Below are 26,434 nucleotides of genomic sequence, written 5' to 3'. Positions count from 1 at the left end.
GTTTCCTTTTTGATAAATAATTCACCATAGATAGCTCAGTATAATTTCTCACATACCTCTTATATGAATTGAGAAAGAAAGTTAACAGCACAAAAGTAGAGGACCTAAGAAATATTGGTATACTTGCGTCTCTTGTGGGTGTGGAAAAGATCAAATTTTTAAAACTGCTATTCTACAAGGGTCTAGCCATGCAGATCGATTGAACCCTTCCTCTAATGAGAAATGGATTATATGCCCTCATCTGAAATGTCATCATAGCTGTGTTTCTTCCTAAATGACGTCCACAAACTGAAGAACTTGGCGGTTAATTGCAGCCTATTGTACAAATGATGTTTTGGGTTGTAGTAAAGGCATGCTGTAAGCTTCTGCCATCGGCCTTGCCTTTTATGCTCTCTGGGTCATGATTTGCTCCTTCAAATAAAGACCACTCTTCACTCTTCTGTATGTGCACTTTTCTATATGAGTGATTTTCATTTGAAACATAATCTCACTTTTGAAGTTTTAACTGTATATTATATTAAACTTGTATTCCTATTGTCTTCACTTTTCGTCTGTTATGCTCCTGTCTGCCCAAAAATCAATCAATCCACCAATAAAAGAGAGAAAAAGCAGCCAGAAACCTAAAGTAATTATTTTCAAAGCCCAGCTTGAGGCTTCTGCTCAATAGGAACTCTCCTCCACTGTATGTTTGGCTTTGTCATATTTACATTTACAGTGTCATTTACACTGATTGTATATTCTCTTTGTTTTTCAGTGCATGTTAAGACACAACCTCAGTATCAGGTAATAATATTCATTGTCTTGAATTATTTTCTGTACATTATGTGAAATTATGCTTTACTTATGATACAATTTGTTTCAAAGCTTACTGTGCGTGATGTTGATATAAAACCTCCTATTCCAAAAAAAGGAGTACAAAGGATTAAAGTTAAACCAGCTGCAACAGGTAATTTTCTTTTGTTGTTGTTGTTATTCTGCCTCCCATTTTTCTCTGATTTGGCATCCCTGTCCTTGTTAGGGAATTGACAGAGGTGAATTTGGTGATTCCACAACTTTCCAAGTGCTTCTTGGAATTCGAATCTTTACTTAGAGGAGCACTTCATGTTAACATCTCAGTCATGTTTAATTATTCCATCTTACTGATTTTGCACTGATGATGCAAAGGAAGTCAGATGATCCAATTAGCAGAGTGTGTTTGTGTGAGGGAGTATGCTTATTAGTAAAATAATTAATCATTCCTTTATGACTATATGGTAGACACAGTCTTAAAACCATGATCCTGAAAGGTTGATAGTAGGAAATAGTGCTTCCGTACTATTGAATATATTACACAGAAGTAATCAACACTGGGAGTTGTCTGGACATTATTTCCATAGACTTTCAAAGTGTGTCTGGTGATAAATATTGCTGATAATTAGTCTTTGTGTCATAAAACTGTACAAAAATGGTATACATTGCAACTTCTTTATTTGCTCAACTTTACATTTTTTGCATCTGTTGAGAATGACACTAGTATCCTTGTTTAATTTAAGCTCTCTATACCTTTCCAACATATGTGTACCACACTTAACTGAACACTCTGAACGCAGATTAGAAAAGGGGCATTCGTAAGTAAAGGTGATTGGGGATCCCTAGGAGCCTTTGTATACAGTCCATTGTAAACATTAAAGGTATTTGTACCAGAATGTTTATTGCAGCCCAATTCATAATTGCTAAGTCATGGAAGAAGCCCAAGTGCCCTTCGATCCATGAATGGATCAATAAATTGTGGTATATGTACACCATGGAATATTATGCAGCCTTAAAGAAAGATGAAGACTTTACTTCTTTCATGTTTACATGGGTGGAGCTGGAAAATATTCTTTTTAGCAAAGTATCTCAAGAACGGAAGAAAAAGTATCCAATGTACTCAGCCCTACTATGAAACTGATTTATAGCTTTCATATGAAAGCTATAACCCTATTAAAGCACAAGAATATGGGGAAGGGGGTAAGGGAGGGGAGGGAGAGGATGGGTGGATGGAGGGTAAATGGTGGGATCATACCTACAGAGCATTTTAAAAGGGTACAGGTGAAACTTACTAAATGCAGAATATAAATGTCTGAACACAATAATTAAGAAAATGCCATGAAGGCTATGTTAACCAGTTCAATGAAAATATTTCAAATTGTATATAAAACCAGCACATTGTACCCCATGATTACATTAATGTACACAGCTATGATTTAATTTAAAAAATCTTACTATACTGAGCATTGAAATTGAAAAAATTATAATACAAAACTCAGATTATTTTATTCATTCCATAAAAAACCACATTACACTGGAGGCTAACACTATGTGAAACATTTCTGGAACCATTCATATATTTCAGAAGTGCATTTATTTTGCAGTATAGCCTGTAAGTCATCTTCTGTTTATACATGTGGCCCTGGAATTTACCTTCCCTAACTGTGGTCCCTCTCCAGGGCCATTAGGATGATTAAGCAGAACTTGAATTGGTAATATAGTACCTACAATAGTATCTTAGGTCTCACATGGGGTTTTCACAATCTGACTTTTTCTCAACTTTCCATTTTAGCCCTTTCCCTGTGTGTCTGTCTTTTCACTAGCATTACTGAACTACCTCTGGGAGTGCCCTCTGAACCAATCCCTCTCTGTTGGACAAATGCACATCCTCTTTCAGACTTGTTTTTACTCCTGCTGCTTCCTGTCCTGCTCTCCCTTTTTCCTGGCCTCTCCATCTTTTCATCTTGCTCATCTTACCCTTTACTTCTCAGTTCAGACATGACTTCTGGAAAATCCAACCTTGACAGATCTTATTTATTTCCCTTTAACCACAGTATAATTATCAAGTAGAATAGATAAAAACTGTGTGCCCAACAATGCTGTGGAATATTGTGACCTACAGCCTTGGGATCTGGGGAATAGAAATGGAAAGAATTAACTTATAGTTCAGGTGGGGAAGGTGCAGAAGAGAAATCCATAAATGCTGAGGCCTCAGTGAGAGAGTAGATGCCGTTTGTCCAGGGAAAGAGCTGTAATTAACAGAGTCCTCACATAGCAATCTGTGTCCAAAAATAGAGAAGGAAAGAATGAAAGAAAATAAAAGAAAGGAGAAAAATAACAAGAAGAAAAAAGTAAAGAACAAACGGAATAAATATTGTCAGCATATTAGAAGGAAAGCATTTCACACGTAAGTCACAGGGCATACACTGATTATGGTATAAAAAGTAACAGCAACTTAGTGAATAACATGTGCAATGCCTGGCAGGTTCTATTAAGTAGGAGAAAGAAGTAAACAGGGCTACTTCATATGTTTTCCTGGATTGAAAATTTTTTCTTTGTTTATGATGGCTTTGTCATTTATGTTGGGTGGATGAATTTCTGCGTGAATCTGTGATCTTTGTGTGCCTTTTACACACTAATGCCTAGTAGTTTTCTGAGTGGTTTTTCAAGTGTTAGATAATTAGGAGTATTTGTTAAAGAAGTATATAGTCTGCTAAAGACAACTTCATCTAACTCTCAATCTATAAAATAAAAAGAAATTTAGCTTTCTATCCATTTTTATAAAGCTGATAGCTTTTACCACATAATTCTAAGCAACTCATTGTTAGATTAATTAGGAGTATTTTTTAAGGAAGTCTATAGTCTGCTAAAGACTTAACCTCATCTAAACTCAATTTATAAAATCAACAGAAATGTAGCTTTCTATCCACTTTTATAAAGCTGATAGCTTTTATCACATCATTCTAATCAACTCATTTACCTAAATATATGAAATTTACAGTATACAACTTTGTTACATCAGAAGAAGAGGAAGAAGAGCCTAAAGGAGATGAAAATGACAAGCCACAGGTATAAACAAATTTACATTTATGTTTCTGGTTTAATACTGTTTTCTTTATGTGAATGATGTGACATTGTCCAAGGGACATTTCCTACTGGAATAGTATTTTAGAATTCATATGTCATAAGCTAATGTTTAAGTTGAGGGAGTTTTTTTAACTAGTTATAAAACTTAAACCTTGCTAGAGTGAGGAGTGACTTATAACTAATCTTTGTCCTTGGAATCGAGGCAGAGAATTTCTGATGTTTTTCTGGTTCTTTAGTTTTATAACCTTATATAATAAGGAAGGTATTGCCAAGTACAGAATCATATTACTAAGCAAGAGAAATTATGAGCAATTTCACCAAGATGGCCACTGAGTTGGACTCATGTTCAAAGAATCACCATTCCCAATGTCCCAAACTGTAGTGCAATTTTACACTGCCAGTCATTCATGCCAGGTAAAGTATTTCTTTCTCCTTATGGCCTCTGACTCAGTTCAGTGTGTGTTGAGAGAGGGAAAGGGGTCATTAGACTGTGCCTATGAAGATAATCCTACCTTAAGAATGGGACTTTGATGTGAGGGTGCAGCAGCAAGTTTGTAGCTACTTACCTGCAGGACATTATTAAATGGTATCAAGGTTCCTTCACGCGCTGTCTTAAGAGGACATTAGAATATCTTAGTCATAGGCTTAAGCAGATAGATAGTCTGTGTCAGAAAATAGCACTGTCATATTATGGATATCATTTGAATTTACATTTGAGGATTGGCTTTTCTTTCTGATTGCTATTGATTTTATCATGTAATAATGTATAGTTTCCCAGGTTTGAGTTATCATCAGTTTTTAAAAACAGTTTGGAAATGCAGTCTTGGGGGGGGGCCACTATTGAGGTTAGAAGGTTTTAGTTAGGGAGGCTCTGTATTCACACTAGTTATCTGCTGATGCATTTGGTCGTTTTTAAAGATAATAAGTTAATTCTGGACTGAATGAGAATGTTACATTTGCTAGTTCACAATTTTTTTCTATGTGTTATTTAAGGAATATTACTTTTTAACATGTATTTAGAATCCAGTGATTTCAGAGTAGATAAATACATTTAGGAAGTTTTCCAGTACGATTCTTATTTTCTAATTTTATTTTGGAAAGAACATTCTCCTTGACAGAAAACACAACTGAGAAACAAAATAAGCACAAGAATATTGCATGTTTGCATATGAAAACATGTCTCCTGACTAGGAATAAATGAGGACTGATAGAATATATCTGTATATTCAGAACTTCCTTGTGTGCAAAAGTATGAGCAAATGTGGGGTCAATCAAGGTGAAGTGGAATGGGGAAATCAATAAAAACACCTAAGAAATGAGTTGTAACAGTGTTCTGACTAAAACTATGAATAATACAAAATTCCTGCTTGCCCTATAGCTGAGTTACTGTAAGGAAGAAGCAAAGTTTTTTAAAAGCACCTTCTGTAAGTGTCCTTGTGATAAACGGATTTTTTTTTCTTTTGGGTAGATGCCCAGCAGTGGGATTGCAGGGTCAAATGGGTAGTCTAGCTTGAGGTCCTCGATGGTTCTCCACACTGCCTTCCAAAAAGGCTGTATTCATTTGCAGTTCCACCAGCAGTGTAAAAGTGTTTTCTCTCCTCATCCATGCCAGCATCTACAGTTTTGAGACTGTGATGTGAGCCATTCTCCCTGGGGTTAGATGGTATTTCAGGGTGGTTTTCATTTGCATTTCTCTAATTATTAGGGATGATGTGCAGTTTTCATATATTAATAAGCCATTCCTCTGTTTGTCTTCTTTAGAAAAGTTTCTATTCATCTCTCTTGCCCAGTGATCTAAGGGATTGTTGACTGTTTCAATGTTTATTACTTCAAGTTCTCTGTAGATCCTAGTTATCAAGCTTTTGTCTGAATCAAAATATGCCAATAACCTTTCCCTATTTATTCCAGCCTATTTATTGAAGCTCAATTTACTATCACCAAAATGTGGAAGCAGCCTAAATGCCCACCAACTCAAGAATGGATTAAGAGCTGTGGTATTTGTATAGCATGGAATACTACTCAGTCACTAAAAAAGACGGAGATTTCACATCCTGTGTATTAACCTGGATGCATGTGGAACACATTATTTTTAGTAAAGCATCACAAGAATGGAGAAATAAGAACCCTATGTACTCAATTCTGATATGTGGACAATTAAGGTCCTAGTACACAATGGGGGTGAGGGATGGGGAGAGCTGAGAAAAGGAAGGAGGGAGGGCGTGGGGGATAGATTTCACCTTTTGTGGGGCAGGACACAAATATAATAGTCTCCTTATCTGACAAAACCAATTAATGTAACCTACTTCTATGTACCCTCAATGAGTCCCCAACAATTAAAAAAAAAAAAAAAAGAGCTTCATCCAATTTAACAAATAGTATACCAGACTGTGAGGGGAAAGATGCACCTGGAGTGTCTGCTCCTTAGTGCTTCAGGCATTTTCTCAGAAAAAGTCCTCAGTCATAAAAAAATATCTTTTTATCTCATGCCTACATTGTGTCCCCTAGGAATACTCACCACTCACCCTCTAAACTTTATTTAAATGAAAAAAATAAACTCTGAAAATTATAACAATCCAGATAGACATTAGGAATACACTTGACGCAGGTGAGGAGAAATGTGAAAATGTTACAGACAGTAAATAAGCAAGAAACTCAGAAGTTACAGTTGAAATGAGTGGACACTAAGTTTTTTTTTTGTCTTTAATATGATGTTTTTATTTTATTTTTTATTTCATAATTTTTTTTCAGTCATAACTGTGTTCCTTAATGCCTTTATGGGGTATAATGTGCTGATTTTATACACAATTTGGAATGCTTACATCAAACTGGTTAACATTGCCTTCACCTCACTTAATTATTTGTTGTGTTAAGACATTTATACTCTACTCCTAGTAGATTTAACATGTACCCTTAATATACACCATAGATGATGTCCCACCAGTACCCTTAATATACACCATAGATGATGTCCCACCAATTATCCTCCATCTACCCGGCCTTCCCGGTCCCCTGCCCTTCCTCTCCTGTTCTCTGGTTCATTCTGGGCTACACTTGTGTTTTATCATTTGTGTAAAAGTGTGTGGGATTATATGTTGGTTTCATAATAGTACTGAGTACATTGGATACATTTTTCCCATTCTTGAGATACTTTTCACTAAGAATAATATGTTCCAGCTCCATCTATGTGACATAAAATAAAGTCTCCATCATTTTATGGATGTATGATATTCAATTATACACACACACACATACACCATAAGTTGTTAATCCATTCATGGGTCTATGGGCACTTGGGCTTCTTCCATGACTGAGCAATTATGATTTGGGCTTAAATAAACATTGTGGTACAAATATCTATGTTGTAAAATGATTTGTGGTCATCTAATATAGACCTAGTAGGGGAATTGCAGGATCAAATGGCAGGTCTCCTTTCAGTTCCCTAAGTGTTATCCAAACCTCTTTCCAAAAGGAACATTTCAGCTTGCATTCTCACTAGTAGTGCAGAAGTGTTCCCTTCTCCCCACGTCCACACCAACATCTGCACTTTTGGGGTTTTGTGATGTGGGCTACTCTTACTAGAGTTAGATGATGTTTCAATGAGGTTTTGATTTGCATTTCTCTGATGAATAGGGATGATGAGCAGTTTTTTTCATGTGTCTATAGGCCATGCACCTGTCTTCTTCAGAGAAGCTTCCATTCAAATCTTTTGCCCACAATGAAATGGGATCACTTGTTCTTTTTTTATTAATTAGCTTGAGTTTTCTGTGGATTCTAGTTCTCAAAACTTTGTCAGAAACATAACCTGCAAATATCTTCTCCCATTCTGAACTTTATTTAAATGAAAAGAAGTATAATGTGAAAATGTTAATAATGCGCAAAGAACCTGGACATGTATTTAACAAACATGAGGAGAAATGTGAAAATTATACTGACACTAAAAGAAGGAAGGAACTCAGAAGTTACCACTGGAATGAAGGAAGACCATGACTTTCAAAGTGTAGTGGCAAGAAATAGGAACCAAACACCATTAATTGGATATTAGATATCAGAACTATGGTTCAATCTAGCAATGCAAAATTTGTGACTTGTTCAAGTGAAAGGGCACAGTGCTTCTGCTTCTACAGGCACTTATGAAGAAGGAAAAGCAGTACATACTGCACGTGTTCCTGAGGCATGAATCAGAAAATATTCATCCCATCTTTTTTAATGGCTGGATATTATTCCATTGTATACTTATACCACAGCTTATGAATCCATTCTTGGGTTTGGGGGCATTTAGGCTGTTTCCACATGTTGACAATTGTAAATTGAGCTGCCGTAAACAGTCTAGTGCAAGTGTCCTTATGGTAAAAGGATTTTTTTTTCCTTCTGGGTAGAAACCAAGTAATGGGTTTGCAGGATCAAATGGGAGGTCTACCTGGAGTTCTTTGAGGGTTCTCCACACTGCCTTCCAAAAAGTTAGTATTACTTTGGCAGTGTAGAAGTGTTCCCTTCTCTCCACATTCATGCCAGCATATGCAGTTTTGAGATTTTGTGATGTGTATTATTCTCACTGTGTTTAGATGATCTCTCAGGGTGGTTTTGATTTGCATTTTTCTAATAATTAGAGATCATGAGCATTTTTTCATATGTTAGCCATTAGTCAATCTTCTTTAGAGAAGGTTATATTCATCTCTCTTGACCAGGGATTTATGGGATTGTTGGCTTTTTTCTTGTGGATTAATTTGAGTTCTCTGTAGATCCTAGTTATCAATCTTTTGTCTGATTCAAAATCTGGAAATATCCTTTCCTATTGTGTAGTTATCTATTTGCTTTGGTTCTTGTCTCCTTAGCTGCACAGAAGCTTTTTAATTTAATTAAGTCCCATTTGTTTATTTTTGTTGTTGCAATTGCTATGTAAGTCTTCTTCACAAGGTCTTTCCCCAGGCTGATATCTTGTGGTGTTTTTTCAATGCTTTCTTTGAGGATTTTTATCATTTCATGCCTTAAATTAAGGTCTTTATTTCCATCTTGAATCATTTTTTGTAAGTGGAGAAAAGTGTGGGTCCAGTTTCAGTCTCTTACATGTGGATATCCAGTTCTCCCAGCACCATTTATTGATTACAGATTCTTTCCTCCAGTATATGTTCTTGTTTGTTTTATCAAAGATTAGGTGGCTGTACCATGTTAGTTTCATTCCCTGGTTTTCTACTCAAATCCAAATGTATATGTCTCTATTTTTGTCAGTGTCATGCTGTTTTGACCACTAGTACAGCCTAAAGTCTGGTATGCTGATGCCCTCAGGTTGGTTTTTACCCTTAAGAACTGCTTTGGCTATATGGAATTTTTTATGGTTCCATACAAAATGAAGAATTATTTTTTCCAGCTCTTGAAAGCACAGCGAGTACTTTAATAAGAATGGCATTGAATCTGTAGTTTGCTTTGGGATGTATAGACATTTTAACAATGTTGATTCTTCCCAGCTATGAGCATAGTCTGTTCTTCCATTTGTTAATATCTTCTGTTATGTTTTTTCTTAGGGTTCGTAGTTTTCTTTGTAGAGGTCGCTCACCTCTTTGGTGATGTATATTTCTGGGCATTTCATTTTCTTTTAAGCTACTGTGAAGGGTATTATGTCCTTAATTACCTTCTCATCTTGGCTGTTATTGGCATTTGCATAAGCTACTGATTTTTGGACATTGGTTTCATATCCTGAGACATTACTGTATTTTTTTTTTTTTATCGCTTCCAGGAGTCTTCTGGTTGCATCCTTATGGTTATTTAACTATAAGGTCATATCATCAGCAAAGAGGGAGAGCTTCACTTCTTCTGCCCCCTTTTGCATCCCCTTTATTTCCTTCTCTTGCCTCATTGTATTGGCTAGAACTTCCAGCACTACCTTCAATAGTAGTGGTGATAGAGGACAACATTGTCTGTTCCAGTTCTGAGTGGAAAAGTTTTCAGTTTTATTCCATTCAGTATAGTATTAGCTGTGGCTTTGTCATAGATAGCTTCAAGCAGTTTAAGGAATACACCACCAATGCCTATATTCTTCAGAGTTCTAATTAGAAAAGGATGTTTCATTTTTACCAAATTTTTTTTTTCTGCTTCTATTGAGAGCATGATATGGTCTTTGTTTTTGGTTCTATTGATATGGTGAATTAGATTTATGGATTTGTATATGTTAAAACAGCCTTGCATCCCTGGGCTGAATCCTACTTGACCATGATGTATGAATTTTTTAATGATAAACTGTCATCTACAGGCTAGGATTTTATCGAGAATTTTTGCAACTATATTCATTAGTAAAATTGGTCTGTAGTTCTCCTTTTTAGTTGGATTTTTTCCTGGTTTTGATATCAGAGTTATGTTTACTTCATAGAATGTTTTAGTGAAGATTCCTTCCTCCTCAATTTTTTGGAATAATTTTTTCAGTATGGGTATAAGCTGCTCTTTGAAAGTTTGATAGAACTGTGGTGTCAGGCCATCTGACCTGGGCATTTTTAGGGTGGGGGTATATTTTATTGCTTCTTTGATCTCAGTGCTTGAAATTGGTCTGTTCAGAAAGTCTATTTCTTCTTAAGTCTAGTACAAGGGCATGTTTCCAATTATTGATCCATTTCCTCCACATTGTCAAATTTCTGGGCATAGAGTTTCTTGAAGTATTCAGTGATAATATATCTTATATCTCTGTAGCATTTGTTGTTATTTCACCTTTATCATTTATAATTGAGGTTACTAGAGATTTTACTTCCCTGTTTCCAGTTAGTGTGGTCAAAAGTTTATCTGTTATTTACTTTTTCAAAAATCCAACTTTTTATTTCATTCATTTTCTGAATTTTTGTTTTGTTTTGTTTTCAATTTCATTAACATCTGATTTAATTTTGGCTATCTCTTTTCTTCTGCTGAGATTAGGGTCTTTTTCCAATTCCATAAGATGACTTGTGAGTGTGCTGATGCACTCAATTTTGGGTTTTTGAAGGTGGGCTTGTAGCACAATAAATTTTCCTCTCAGGATAGATTTTGTTGCATCCCAGAGGTTTTGGTAACTTCTGTCATAACTGTTGTTATGTTTGAAGAAATTAACCCTTTCCTTTTTTTTTTATCTCTTTCTGAACCCAACTATCATTCAGCATAAGGTTGTGAAGTTTACAAGACTTTGTGTGGGCATGAACAATTTTATTAGAGTTGATCATCAGCATTATAGTCTTGTGTTCTGAGAAGAAGCATGATATAATTTCTATTCCTTTAATTTTGCCGAGATTTGATTTGTATCATAGTATGTGATATATTTTGGAGCATGTGCCATGAGCTGATGAAAAAAAAAGTATATTCTTTTGCTTTAGGATGGTGTATTCTACCCGTTTGTTCTAGAGTCATATTTAAGTCATTTATAGCCTAGTTTAGTTTCTGTTTAGAGGATATGTCCAATTTTGTCAGAAGGGTGTCGAAGTCCTGACTGTTAACATTTTCTGGGATATAGGCGGCGCCTGTGGCTCAGTGAGTAGGGCACCGGCCCCATATGCCGAGAGTGGCGGGTTCAGGCCTAGCCCCTGCCAAACTGCAACAAAAAAATAGCTGGGCGTTGTGGTGGGTGCCTGTAGTCCCAGCTGCTTGGGAGGCTGAGGCAAGAGAATCACTTAAGCCCAGGAGTTGGAGGTTGCTGTGAGCCGTGTGATGCCATGGCACTCAAATCAAGAGTGGTACAATGAGACTCTGTCTCTACAAAAAAAAAAAAAAAGATATTCTGGGATATCACATTGCTGAGACCATTCAAGGTCTGTTGTATAAATCTGGGAGTATTTAAGTTAGGTGCATAAATGTTTAAAATTGAGGTCTCTTCTTGTTGTGTTGTTCCTTTTACAACTATGAAGTGTCCTTGTTTGTCTTTCTTAACTAAAGTTGCTTTGAATCTGATTGTATCTGAGAATATAATTGCAGCCCTTTATGATTTCCATTTGCTTGGTGCACTGTTTTCTATCCCTTAACCCTGAGGCTTGATTTGTCCTTCAGGGCTAGGTGTGTCTCTTGGAAACAGCATATGGATGTCTTGGGGGTTATTATTGTTGTTTGTTTGTTTGTTTTCGTTTGTCTTTTTATCCAATAAGACAGCCTGTACCTCTTCAGTGGGGAATTCAATCCATTTACATTTATTGAGAATGTTGATTAGAGTGGTAGAATTCTATTCATGTCATTATGAGATGGTTTGTTCTGTAATTTTATTCTTTCTGCCATTGTGGAAGCTAAGCTTTGGTTTTTGGCTGCTAGGTATTTTCTTTGTTAGTGGTTCACTGTGGTGTGCAGTATTGAGAATAGGTCTAAGTATTTCCTTTCGAGCTGGTCTTCTTGTGAGAAATTTCCTCAGTGCTTGTATGTCAGAAAAAGATTGGATTTCTCCATCCATTTTGAAGCTAAGTTTAGCAGGACACAGGATTCTGGGCTGAAAATTATTTTGTTTAAGGATGTTGAAGGTGTATGACCATGCTCTTCTGGCTTGGAACGTTTCAGTTGAAAAGTCTGCTATCAACCTACTGACCTTGTAGGTCAATTGGCACTTATTCCTAGCTGCTTGCAGAGTTTTCTCCTTCATCTTGACTTGTGACACGTTGATCAAATTGTGTCTTGGAGAGGCTCTGTTAGAATTGAGATGACTCCGGTTTGATATCCATCTGAAAAGTGTGTGTCAGGATCTTTAGTAAAACTAGGAAAGTTTTCATTTATCATAGTCTCCAGTAGGGCTTCCTTGCCTTTGGGTCAGTCTTCTTCCTCTTTTGGTATTCCTATCATTCATATGTTTGAATGCTTCATGGCATCTCCTAGTTCTATAAGCTCCTACTCTGCTATCTCTCTCTTCTTTTCTGACTCTGTAACATCCTGTGTTAACTCAAAGACTTTATGCTCTTAACTCTGATGTTCTTTCTTCTCTGTGGTATACTCTATTTGATACTTTTGACTGCTTCTTTACATTCCCAGATTGTCTGCTTCACTTATTTCAGCTCATCTGCATCCTATATTCTACCTATCTCTCATCTGACCTTTGGTTTTGTCTTTCCATTTTCTTATTCAATCCTTTTTGTGTCTTAATCATCCATATTTTCAAATTGCCTTTCTGTTAAATCCATTAATTCCTTATAGGAAGAGTCTTCCTTAAAAATTTCTTGACGGTCCCTTGGAAGAGTTGCTCTATTTTGGTTCTTCATGGTGCCTGAGTTTTCTTTTCGTCCCTCCTCATTTGTGCTCTCTTCTTGTTCACTTCTTTTTGCTCCTTTCTCCTTCTCACTTCCTCCTCTCCTTCAAGTTACCTTGTCTCAGATTTTAGGCCTCAGAAGAGGCCTCTTGTTGTGGGGTCAATAGGCAGAGGAGAGTAGGAGTAAGCAAGGAGAGGCAAGAGGAAAGAAAAAGAGAAAAAAAGATGGAAAAAAGAAGGAAAGAGTAAGAGAAAAGCAAAAGAAAGGAACACAAAAGAAAAAAAAAAAAGCCAAAGTGTGTAGGGGGAATAATGGAAGAAAATTGAAGAACAGGTGAAAAGGAGAATAGGAAGGGAGCATGAGAGTGATGGCACAAATGTTATTTTTCAGCAGGTTATATTTCATGCATGTTATGGCCAAGCCTATAGCTCAAGGTTTTTGTGAAGCTGGGCTGGGTGGATTCCTCTAGTTCAGGCACTCCTTACAAGCTTGAACACATCCTGACTCTTCCTCTGCCATTAATAAAAACAAACAAACAACAACAACAAACCCAAAAACCAAGAAGGAAAAATTGAGTAAGGATGAAAAAAGAAAGAAAAAAATATATAGCAAAATAGGAAAGTTTTACAGCATGATCTTCCCAATACTATCTTCCTGGGGCCAACACTAGAAAGTTTTCCTGGCTTCTTTGAGCCAGACTACTGCTGAAATCGACCTGCCAGACCACCGCTGTGTCACACCCACCCTCAGAAAAGAAAGGATGGAAAAAGAAGAAAAAATAAAAATACAAATATGAGAATAGATACATAAAATTAAATGTACTGTTTAATCAAAGGAGAGAGAGAGGAGACAAATAAATAAAGAAGAAAGAGAACACACCAAGAAGAAAAAAAAAATGTGGGAGGGGAATATCCTAGCTGATGCAGAAGCACTTTGGGAGAGGTGATAGAGAAGAGTCTCTATCAACTGAGAGAATGCTGAGGAGTGAAGTGCGGACAGAAAAAAGCAAGCTAAAATTCAGCAACAACAACAGCAACAACAACAAAATACTGGAAACCTTGCCCTTTTTGAATGTAAAAATGAAAGTTAGTTAAAGAATCAGCCAAACAACTTAACAGGAAACAAAATACATTGAAATAAGATAAAGTGGGGGGGGGGGAAGAAGTTCAAATAGCTTGATGTAAGCAATCTCAGCAACCAATAGAGGAAGGAAAGAAGAGAAATAAAAGAAACAATGATATCAACCCAAAGAAATTGTGTGTGTGTGTGTGTATATATATGGCTGATTCTTTAACTAACTTCAATATTTACATTCAACAAGGGCAAGCGTTCCTGTATTTTTTTTTTTTTTTGGGTGCAGGATTTTAGCTTGTTTATATAGTACATGTATATAAACATACACATGTATATGAGGTAGGGATACAACTTTAGTAGGAATATATTTATGTTGCAATATGTACTTCCTGAACACCTGATGGTGCAGGGAATATGGGGGACAAACAACACAACTGTTAACTTCTCTCTGGTCCTAAGGCTTAGAGCTGTTTCCCAGGTTAGCTGTTGGTGATCACATGTTCACCTGCGATCAGGCTCTACTGATCTGAGATTCCACAGCTCTGAAAAATTCTTTAGCCACAGGTCTGACAGATTTCTTCTACAACAGTTCCCATGGAGTTCGGGAGCCCCTCATGAGTGTAGGTCTACTCCTCACAGGCAGAACACAGATTACCACATCATAGGCCCCCAGCAAGAGGGTCCCCCCACAACCATCTGGTGCCCTTTATGACAATGGTGGCATTCTATATGGGGACTTTCCCCATGAGAATATTTCACCCACTGCCAAACTGCAGCAGAACTGCGCTAAACAGCACCCTACTCTGACCATCAAATTCTGCTCAGGAGTACACACTACAATCTTTTCACTCAATGCCCAGTTTCCCCTAAGAACCAAGAACCATGAAAGGCTTCTTCTGGGACAGCTGTGGGGAGACTGGATGTCATGGAGGCCACTACTGGTGACTCAGCCTCCACTGAAGCCAGAGTGGACTCACAGAAACTTGCCTGTTGTGGTGGGGCTTTACTGTTCCGGCAAATCCAATAGTACACCACATCACCATACACCCTGAATTACCACTCATGCCAATATTCCATGCTGGCAATGGTCTGGCCTTCTCCAGGAGAGCTCAGTTAAATGTCTTTCCCATCCACTGTCATGCTCTGGCCCATCAAGTTTTTCTTCTCATAGGGTTTCCTTTCTTTAAAGCATTTTCCCTATCAGCAAACATTTTATCAAAAATATTTAGATGTAGTCAAGGAATTGTTCAGCTAAATAGAGGAGTGTTGACAATGGTGATGTTATACTTAACATAGTCCAAAGTTGTCCATTATGCCAGTATCTAATGTTAACATGGAAATATTTCTAGGGTTAAAAATATTTTAATGATGTAATGCCAGAACTATGACAACCCATGTGTTAATCTTTTGCAACATTCACTTGTGTTAGAGAATACAAAGTAAAGTTATGGAAGGTGAAGTAAGTTCCTTGTTGCAATATGACATGAGTTAAGATTTTGCATTTGAATATGTTTCCTTTGGCTGTCCATGTGAGGTGACAGTATCAATAGCAACACCTAGGTGAAAGATAAGGTTCATCTAGAGAGCATATGTAAGGTTGCAAAGCTTTGATTTTCAAGAAATTCTTCTTTTATTTAAAGGTAAAATTATTGTTTTTAGAGTAGAAAATTCAGACATTTTTTAAGAAAGTGATTAGGAAATCTTGGTGCCACTTATTATACTGTAATTGAAACTCAATATTGATGTTACTTTTAACAGAGTCATTCTTCTGGGACTGGCAATTCAAATGGAACCAAGACAGTACCAGAACAAGTAAATGGTAAGGACTGCATCATATGGAAAATGTCATGTGAAAGAATATTTATTGAAAAACATGAGCACCAAGATCTCATAAATGCCAAAGGAAACCACCTATTACATGTACAATTAAAAAAAAATAAAATGAAAAAGCGAAACAGGTGTTAGCAACAAGTGAGGATGAAAGAGAGAGTATCACTAAAGGAGCAGAATCTTTATCCCATCTCCATATAGTCTGAAAGCTGAGCAAAGTCAGGAAATCGGGAAGTGAACAGGTTTACAAAAGGGAATGAAGAATGGGAAAGCAGACAGTACAGGGGGTCCATGGAGAGAAAAGGAGCAGATGGATGTAATGGCAAAGTGGTTCAGTAAAATACTTCCTAAATAAAAGGTAGATCAAGGTGTTATACAGGTGGGAAGAATATAATAAAATGAGCTTCCAGTGCCAAAAGGAGTGAGAGAAGTAGCACCAACTTCCCTGTTTTCTGTGTGTTTCTTAATGTTGGCAAGGCATTAAGGTCTGAGGCCCCTGGTCATGCAGAGCTGTCTGATGGAGAGTGGAGATGTTACATGTATGCAATTTCATGTCGTATAAAGTGATGGTTCTTCATAACATATGGTTCAATTGGATGCAATTGGATGGAAGACAGTAGGCTTAGTTGTGGAGAGGCCAGGAAAGCTATAAACCTCTAACATTCCATTAGAAAATTTGTGATTTTAAATACCATTTCAGTGTGGAATATGTGATGGAGAGGAACTGGAGTCTATATTCCAAAGGATAATTTCAGGGAAAGGAATGTATATTCACACCCTTTAGAGACCAGAGCTTCTCAAACATAAAGACATCGGTGGGGGCCATGTTAAAATGCACATTGTGATTGAGCAGGTTTGTGATTCTGCAGTGCTAATGCATTCTCAGGTGAGTCCAGGGCTGCTGTTCCTCACACCACCTTGAATAACTAGGGTATAGACTTCTCTGTAGGAAATCTGTAGGAGGAGCTATTGAAGAATACCTCCAACCTAGAATCAAGGGAAAGCTTTATTTTGGTCTTATTTTTGAGCATGTTTCCAGATGAAGGATAACACTGAATTATAGAGAGATTGAAATTCTAGGTATAAAATGTTATTGCTAAATAAAGAGGAAAAAGGTGGTGGAAATAATCCATCAAAGGAATGCAAATGTCAGAATGTCAGATTTCAAGTTTTTTTTTTTGCAAAGCAAGAGGGTTTGTGAGTGGGCACAGAGGCAGGGAAGAAAGAAGTTAGCTAGGTAATTTCTCATTCCGGATGCGCAAACGTGATAGAACTCAGTTCAGGTGGCTTCAGGAAATTGGCACACACATAGAAGATTGGATTATTGCAGCCCCAGAGATTACTGGAAGGAGGAAGAAATGCTGGGATTGAGGCAGACCACAGAGATGCATTTCTTTTCTCTGGAATTATCAGGCATCAGAGATATGTTTTTCATTGATACTAGTTAATCAGATGAGGTTACTTTGAAAATAGATGACTGGCTTTTAAATGCTATTTTTTCCTATAAAGCAGCTGTTTCCTAAAATCCCTTAATGGATTAATGTGACAACCCAAGGACACTAATTTTAGAAACAATACACTTATCACTTGATTAAATCTGTATAAGAGGAAAGTAGGTAAACAAAATACGTATCCCTTAATATTCTAAAAATGTGAAAAACTGCCTAAAAGCTTATGTATGCCTTTTATAAATTTTAATGTCACGTCCAGTGAATAGTCTAGTGATTTTGGAATATAAAATTTCATTTATAGCTCATAATTCTGTGGCCATTCAGTGTGTTCCTTTTTGATAAATAGTTCATGATTGATAGGTCAGTATATATAATTTCTTGCATACCTCTTATGTGAGTTGAGGAAGAAAAATAATATGACAAAGTAGAGGACACAAAAAATATTGGTATACTTGTGTATTTATGGGTATGGAAAAAAAAATCACATTTTTAAAACTTATTTTACAAGGATCTATCCATGTAGATCGATTGAACCCTTTCTCTAATGAGAAATGGATTATAACCTCCACTGAACTGTCATCACAGCTGTGTTCCTTCTGAAATGGAGCACAGGCTGCAGAACATGTCAGATCCTTGCAGCATATGGTATAAATGATGTTGTGGGTTGCACTAAACACATACTGTAAGCTTCTTACATCAGCCTGGTCCTTTATCCTCTCTGGATCATGATTTGCTCCTTTGAATAAAGACCACTCTTCACCCTGCTGTATGTGCACTTTTTCATTTGAATGTTTTTTTTTTTATTATTTATGTTTCATTTGAGTGAAAGCTAATGCCACTTTTGAAGTTTGAACTGAACATGATATTAAAATTATATCCTATTGTGTTCAATTTTTGTCTGTTATGTTCCTGTCTACCCCTAAATCAGTCAATCAATAAAACAATCAATACAAGAGGGAAAAAGCAGACCCAAACCTAAAGTAATTACTTTTAAAGCCAAGCTGGAGGGTTCAGCTCAATAGGAACACTCCTCAACTGTATGCTTGGTTTCATCATATCTACATTTACACTGTCATTTACACCGATTTTATGTGTTCTTTGTTTTTTAGGGGATTCTAAGATAGAACCTCAGTTTCAGGTAACAACATTCATTGTTTGTCTTGAATTATTCCCTGTATATTTTGTGAAATTATGCATTACTTATGATATACTTTTTTTCAAAGTTCACTGTAAGTACCTGTGACACAGAAGCTGTTACTCCAGATAAAGGAGTAGAAACAATTAAAGTGCAAGAAGCCACAACAGGTAATTTTCTTTTCTTTTGTTGTTCTTCTGGTTTTGGTTATTCTGCCTCACATAGTTCTCTGATTTGGCATCCCTTTCCTTGTTAGGGAATTGACTGAGGTGAATTTTGTAACTCCACAATTTTTCAAGTGCTTATTGAAATTCAAATCTTTACTTAGAGCAACACTTCATGTTAACACGTCAGTCATGTTTTAACTTTAATTATTCCATCTTACTGATTTTACTGAAATCAGATGATCCAATTAGCAGACTGTGTACGTGTGAGAGTGTATCCTTATTAGTAAAATTCTGCAACTTCTTTATTTTCTCAACATTACATTTTTTGGATCTGTTGAGATTGACCCTAGTGCCCTTGTTTAATTTAACCTTTCTATACCATTCCAACATACGTGTACCACACTTAACCCTCTGAGTTCAGATTAAAAAGGGGGCAACTGCAAGTAAAAGTGATTGGGATCATTAGGAGCTTTCGTATACCATGGGTTGTAAACATAAATACTTAGTGTAATTAAGTATTACACTGTGCTTTAAAATTGAAAAAAAAAATGAAATGCCAAACCCAGATTCTTTTATTTATTAAATAAAAATCCACATTACACTGGGCACTGACACTATGTGAAGCATTTCCGGAAACATTCATATATTTCAGAAGTGCATTTTTTTTGCTATATGGCCTGTATTATTTATTCATGTGCCCCTAGAATTCATCTTCCTGACAGTATTTACTGTGGCCTCTCTCCAGGGCCAGTAGGATGATTAAATGTTTTTAAATTAGTAATATCCTAGTACTTTTAAGTTTCACAGAAGGCTTTTGTAATCTGACTTGTTCTCAACTCTCCATTTTAGCCCTCTCCCTGTGTGTCTGCCTTACTCTAGCACTACCGAAGAACCTCTGGGAGTGCCCTCTGAGCCAATCCCTCTATTTTGGACAAATGCACACCCTATTGCAGGCTTCTCTTTCCTCTTGCTGCTTTCTGTCCTGCTCTCCCTTTTTCCTGGCCTCCTCACTTTTTCACCTTGTTCATCTCACCCTTTACTTCTCAGCTCAGACATGACTTCTGGAAAAGCCAACCTTGATGCATTTTATGTACATATTTTTAAACTTAGAGCCAAGAATAGCCACACAAAACAAGATTCAGACTATTGGTCTAATGGGACTTTGGAAGATTTCACCCTTAAATGGCTTACAAGACAAAGGGATAGAAATGGAAAAAAAAAAAAAAAAACGGTTCAAAAGCAATTTAAATAACCAATAATTTTATGGCTCTATAATTTTCTGTAACAGATAAAGACAAGACAAAAAATCAAAAAATTTAAAAAGAAAATAAATTTATTTAAATTATATTGTGAAGCAAAAAGGAAATAAATGAACCACAGTTCAGGATTAAAAGTTGCAGAGGAGAAATCTAAGTAGTAAGGCAGCCCCAAGAGAGGCTAGATAGCTGTTCATCTGGGGAAAATGCGAGAATCAGTGAAGGCTTGATATAGCAGTCTAACAGTGCAAGGTGATTTGTCAGAATATTAGAGGAAAGCATTTCTCATATAAGGAGCAGGGCATACACTGATAAAGGAATAAAACCTAATAGCAAATTTGAGAACTATTATTTTTTATTTATTTTTTTTATTGTTGGGGATTCATTGAGGGTACAATAAGCCAGGTTACAATGATTGCAATTGTTAGGCAAAGTCCCTCTTGCAATCATGTCTTGCCCCCATAATGTGTGACACAACATGCACACTATGTTACAGGTACTATTTTGAAGTAGACCAGAGTATACAGTGATACCTTTATGTTTTACTAGATTTGTAAATCTTGCTTTGTTTATGAATTTTTTGCCATTTTTATTGAGTGGATGAATTTATGATATTTGTGGCTTTTATCCTCATAAAAGCTATCTAGTAGCATTCTCAGTGGTTTAAAGTGTTAGATAGTTAGGGCAGGAATGGTGGCTCATGCCCATAATCCTAATACTCAGAGGCCAAAGCTGGTGGATCACTCAAGCTAAGGAATTTGAGATCACCCTAAGGAAGGGCAAGACCCCATCTCTACTGAAAATAGAAAATCTAGCCTGGCATTGTGGTAGATTCCTGTAGGCCCAGCTTCTTGGGAATCTGAGGCAAGAAGATGGCTTGAGCCCAAGGGACGGAGGTTGCTGTGGGCTCGGAAGCCATGGACCTTGACTCAAGGGATCACAATGAGACTCTGTCTGAAAAGAAAAATGAATAAAAATAATGTGTAAGCTAATTAGTCATATTTAAAAAGAAGTATGTAGTCTGCTAAAGATTTACCTTCATCTAAACCCTCAATTTATAAAATAAAAATAAATTTTGCTTTCTATCAATTTTTATAAAGATGATAGCTTTTATGAAATCATTCTAAGCAACTCATTTACCTAAATATATGAAATTTACAGTACTAAAGTCGGTATCCATATCAAAGGAAGAGCAAGAAGAGCTTAAAGGAAGTGAAAATAACCACCCACAGGTATCAACAAATTTTAATTTCAGTTCCTGGTTTAATATTATTTTCTTTACATGAGTAATGTGACATAGTCCAAGGGACATTTTCACTGGGATAGCATTTTATAATCCATATGCTGAAGGTAATATTTAATTTTAAGAAGTTTTTTCACTAGTTTAAAACTTAAAGATTCCAAAAGTAAAGAATGACTTACATCTAATCTTTGCCCTTGGACTAGAGGTAGAGGGTTTCTGGTGTTTTCCTTGTTCTGCAATTTTATAACCTTACATGATAAGGAAGGTAATGCCAAGTAAAGAATCATATTACTAAGCAAGAGAAAATATGAGTAATTTCACCATGATGGCCACTGAGTTGGACTCATGTTCAAAGAGTCACCATTCCCAATGTCCCAAACTGTAGCATAGTTTTATACCATCAGTCATTCATGCCAGCTAGTGTACTTCTTCCTGCTTGTGGCCTCTAACTCAGTTCAGTGTGTGTTGAGAGAGGGAATGGGGTCATTAGACTGTGCCTCTGAGGAGAATCCTACTTTGCAGAATGGGACCTTGTTGTGAGGATGCAGCAGCAAGTTTGTAACTCACTTACCTGTGGAAATCTTTAAACGGTATCAAGGTTCTTTCACCCACTGTTTTATGAGGACATTAGAATCTATTAGACGTAGGCTTAAGCAGATTGCCTGTGTCAGAACATAACACAGTCATATTATGTCATATTATTTGAATTAAAATTTGAAAGTTCACTTATCTTTCTGATTGTTGTTGATGTTCTTTGCTGGCAATGTAAAGTTTGTCCAGTGTCTCATTGTTAACCTTTAGAGAAAGTACTGAGAAGCAATGTAGGGATCTGCTATCAAAGGTATATGCATGAAAGTTTCTCAACTGAGGAAGGCTTTGCAGTACTACAAGTCTTCTGCTAATACATTTTAGTAGGTTTAATAGATAATCAGTGAATTATAGGCAAAGAATGAAAATGCTGAAGTACTCGTTCACACTTTTCTGTCATGTAGACTATGGAAAATTTTTTTTTTTTAACTTTTTATTTGCAATCCAATGATTTGGGAGTAGCTAAATATAGATCCGAGGTGTTTTCCTGTTCTATTTTTGAATTTTCTGTTTTTTTTTTCTAACTTGGTGCACACATGATTGGTAAGGATATATTTATTTGGAAAAAAAATGCTCCCTGATAGGTGAAAATACAACTGAGTAACAAAATAAGCACATTGAACTTGCATGTTTGCATCTGAAAACTTGTTTCAAGTAATAAGAATTAATCAGAATTATGGTAGAGAGAATATACTTGTATATCTGTCCTTGTGTAAACAAGTATGAGAAAGTACAGATCAAACAAGGCAAAGGAGAATAAAGAAATTAGGTAAATCCCACGTCAAATGAGTTAAGCCACATGGTTAGTGATAAAAAAAAAAAAAGAACATTCATGTCCTGTACCAGAGTATAGAAGCAAGAAACTAAAGGTGAAAAAGATTTAATTTTTAAAAAGCACCATTTATTTTGAAAAATAATATAGCTGATTGTGAAGGAAAAGATGCACCTGGAGTGTCCATCTTTATAGTGTTTCAGGTATTTTCTCAAGAAAAAGGCCGATGCACCTGGAGTGTCCACCTATATAGTGTTTCAGGCATTTCTCAAGAAAAAGGCCTCAGTCACAAAAATATCTTTCCATCTCATGCCTACTTTGTGTCCCTGAAGTATACTCACCACTCAACTTCTGAACTTTATGGAAATGAAAAAAAAAAAAAGATACAGTGAATATTGTAACAATGGAGACAGACACTCTGGGCATGTGTTTAAGATAGGTGAGGAGACATGTGAAAAAGATACAGACACCAAAAGAAGCAAGGAACTCAGAAGTCACAGTTGAAATCAAGGGACACCGAGAGTTTGGTAGTGAAGTGGCAAGAAATAGGTGCCCAGACATCATTAATTGGATATTAGATATCAGAACTATGCTTCAGTCTAGTGATGCAAAATCTGACTTGATAACAACAAAGAAATGAAGTGTGTGCTTGTTCAAGTGAAAGGACACAGTGCTTCTGCTGCTACAGACACTTACGAGGAAGGAAAAACAGTACATACTGCACATGATCCTGAGGCATTAGATGAGGACAACAGTGCTACTATGTATAAACCATGAACCTGAATCAGAAAACTTGCATCTCTCCCCACCACATAGAGACAGATCATCAAAAGCATATGTGTTTATGAAGAAAGAAATACAGCAAGAGATGCTAAGGGTCAGGAATGAGGAAGGCAGGTTACCGGTAGCATTCCCATGTTTGGAGAAGAAAAAGTTCAAGTTCAAAATGAGGTGGCTGCTGCACTTGTCATTGCAGCTTTGTCCTTGGTCAGTTGCCTGGTCCATTCTGATTTTCCACTTTGTCACGCTGTATTAATCACATATTTTTACCATTTTACTCTTATCTCCTACATCGACCAGAAAGCAGAACCTGGGGTCACCATCTTCATCATGATTTTTATTTTCATTACTATAATGTGTAGAGAAGAAAACGTACAAGTAAGTGACTGGAATACTTTAGAAGTTTCCAGAAGACGTCTTCTCTGTTCCCATCCTTCAATTTTTATTAAGCCTTGCCATACTTTCTTAAAGGTGTTTCCTAATTGGGAAGGAGTTACATGGTATATATACTTCTTTTGCTTTTACTTAAACATAAACCATAAGGCAAGTTTTGCTTATCATAGGTTTTCTGTTTCTTCAGCAATTTTACCTATCAGTAAAAATTGTATCACAAAACATTTAGATGTCTTCAAGGCCTTATTGTTGAGCCTATACTCAACATGACATACTCCAAAGTTGCCCATTATGCTGGTATCTAGTGTTAACACTGAAATATTTCTTGAGTAAGAAATATTTTAATGATGTAATGCCAGAAGTATGATAGCCAATGTATTAAACTTTTTGCAACATTTGTTTGTGTTGGTGGAGAATGCAAAGTAATGTTATGGAAGGTGAAGATAGTTCCTTATTGTGATATGACATGAGTTAATGTTTCCTTTGGCTGCCTTTGCTCCATTTACAGAATCAGTAGCCATACACAGGTAGAAGGTAAGGTTCATCTAGAGAGCATATGTAAGGTTGCAATGCTTTGGTTTTCAAGACATTCTTCTATTTAAAGGTAAAATTAATTGTTTTTAGAGTAGAAATTTCAGACATTTTTGAAGGAAGTGATTAGGAAATCTTAGTGCCACATATTATCATTATACTGTAATTGAAACTCAATACTTACGTTATTTTTAACAGAATTTATCAGAGAATCTTACCAAAGAGGATCTTCGTTGTTCTTCTGGGAGTGGCAATTCAAATGAAACCAAGACAGTACCCAAACAAGTAAAGGGTAAGCAGTGCATTTTATTGAAAAAGTCATTTGAAAAAATGTTTATCGAAAAACATGAGCACCAACATATTCTAAATGCCAAGGAAAATGACCTATTAAATGTATAGTAAAAAAAAAATGAAGAAGCGAATAGTGTTAAATTGTATCTCTTCTCAGGTGTTAGCAACAGGTAAAGATGAAATACAGTGTATGACTAAAGGTGCTGAAGCTTTAGTCCCATCTCAATACAATTTGAGAGCTCAGCAAAGTCAGGAAATCAGGAAGAGGACAGGTTTACAAAAGGGGATGAAGAATAGGGAAAGCAGACAGTACAGGGAGTACATGGAGAGAAAAGGAGCAGATGGATGTAATGTCAGGGTGGTCCAATAAAATACTTCCTAAATAAAAGGTAGAGCAGGAGTCTCAGCTGGAGCGTGAGCCTGCTGGCTGCATCTCCGTAACTACCCTGCCTGCTCTGGCAGTCCCCAGCAGTTAGGCGTGCAAGTTCCTGCCCTGAGGCCTCACCCAGCAGGCTCCAGACCCGGCTTGGAGCCCAATAGGCGCCTGGTGAAGGAGCTGCTAGAATAATACTGAGGCGGGGAGGTCAGGAGTGGCCAGCAAGAGGAGTATCTGGAAGTGGTGATCTGAGGTGCCCCAAGCCGGGCCCTGGACATCCCTCCCCTCACCTCAACAAGCCTGGTGCCCAGGGATGGGGGAGAAACCATTGAAACTGATTTCAGTCACATTCTCAAGCAAGGCCACATGATGAAGAGCAGGAAGCTGGGAATCTACCAGCGGTGCTGACTGGTGTTCTGCAAATCCTCCAACAAGGGGCCTCTGTGGCTGGAGAAGTATCCAGATGAGACGTCAGTGCACCTCCGAGGCTGTCCCAAGGTGACTGACATCAGCAATGTCAAGTATGTTACATGGCTTCCTGAGGAGACCTAGCGGCAGGCAGCAGCCATCGCATTCACCAATGACTGGGCACAAGCCTTCACCTGGGACCCAGAGCTGGAGGCTAAATAGTGGTGCAAGACACTATCTGTGGAGTGTCTGGGATCGGCTGAATGACACCAGTCAGGGAAAGCCTGACCTGGCCCCAGGGGCGCATGGCATCTTCCTGCCTAACTGCCCCCACCTGGACGTGTATGGTGAGTGCAAACTGCAGATCACCTAGGAGAACAGCTTCTTCCTCTGGGACACAGCAGTCTGAAGCTTGTCTCATTGCATCTCTATGACTGGGACGCAACATGCTTTACCTTTGAGGCTGGCAGCTTGTGCAACACTGGAGAAGAGCTCTGCACCTTCCAGACACAGGAACTGGAGTGGATTTACCAGCAGGCCCACAGTGCCACACTGGCCATCGCCAAGCATCACAAGTGGGTCTTGCTGGAGATGGAGAAGAATGTGAGGCTGCTTAACAAGGAAACAGAACATTATTCATGTCCTCACACACCCACCACCTTGCTGCCCCGCATGCTACTGGCACCACAACACAGATTAGCAGAACATGGCTGAAGCCTCCAGCTACACTCCTGAGGGCTATGCAGCAGCCCAGGCGAGTTCAGAAATGGCCCTCCTCTACAGATTCATCTTGCTTAAGCCAAAACCCAGCCAGAGGGAGAGCAGCGAGGCCAAGACCCCCTTCCTGTGACAGCTGTGCTGGTGAACAGAGAAGGGTGCAGGGGGCAGCCTGTAGCCTTCCATGGACAGCCAGCCTCAAGGGGCTGTTGGCCAACAGCCTGAAGAAAGGGAGGAAGCGGTCCGCTCCTTGCCTCCAAAGGGGAGACTGGACCAAGGGAAAGGGCTGGCCACACCACCCGAGCATGTGTGAGGCTGATTTGGGGTATAAGGGCAGCAGTTTCCATTGCCTCCATGGCACACACCTGTTTCTCTTTCT

General features: G+C 37.5%; 1 long non-coding RNA gene and 1 pseudogene across 1 annotated transcript; both read left to right on the top strand.

The window, feature by feature from the left end:
- The first annotated feature begins 752 nt into the window (after positions 1–752).
- LOC128574067 (uncharacterized) lies at positions 753–15,933 on the top strand. Its single transcript, XR_008376600.1, has 4 exons — positions 753–783; positions 865–946; positions 3,791–3,858; positions 15,876–15,933. It is a non-coding gene; the product is annotated as an uncharacterized LOC128574067 (long non-coding RNA).
- Positions 15,934–16,238: 305 nt separating this feature from the next.
- Positions 16,239–26,188, top strand: LOC128573445 (docking protein 4-like; annotated as a pseudogene).
- The last annotated feature ends 246 nt before the right edge of the window (positions 26,189–26,434 follow it).

Source organism: Nycticebus coucang, chromosome 21 (genome assembly GCF_027406575.1).
Source record: "Nycticebus coucang isolate mNycCou1 chromosome 21, mNycCou1.pri, whole genome shotgun sequence".
Lineage (NCBI taxonomy): Eukaryota > Metazoa > Chordata > Mammalia > Primates > Lorisidae > Nycticebus > Nycticebus coucang.
The sequence above is the reverse complement of the archived record's forward strand: the minus strand, read 5'-3'. Positions and strand labels throughout refer to the sequence as shown.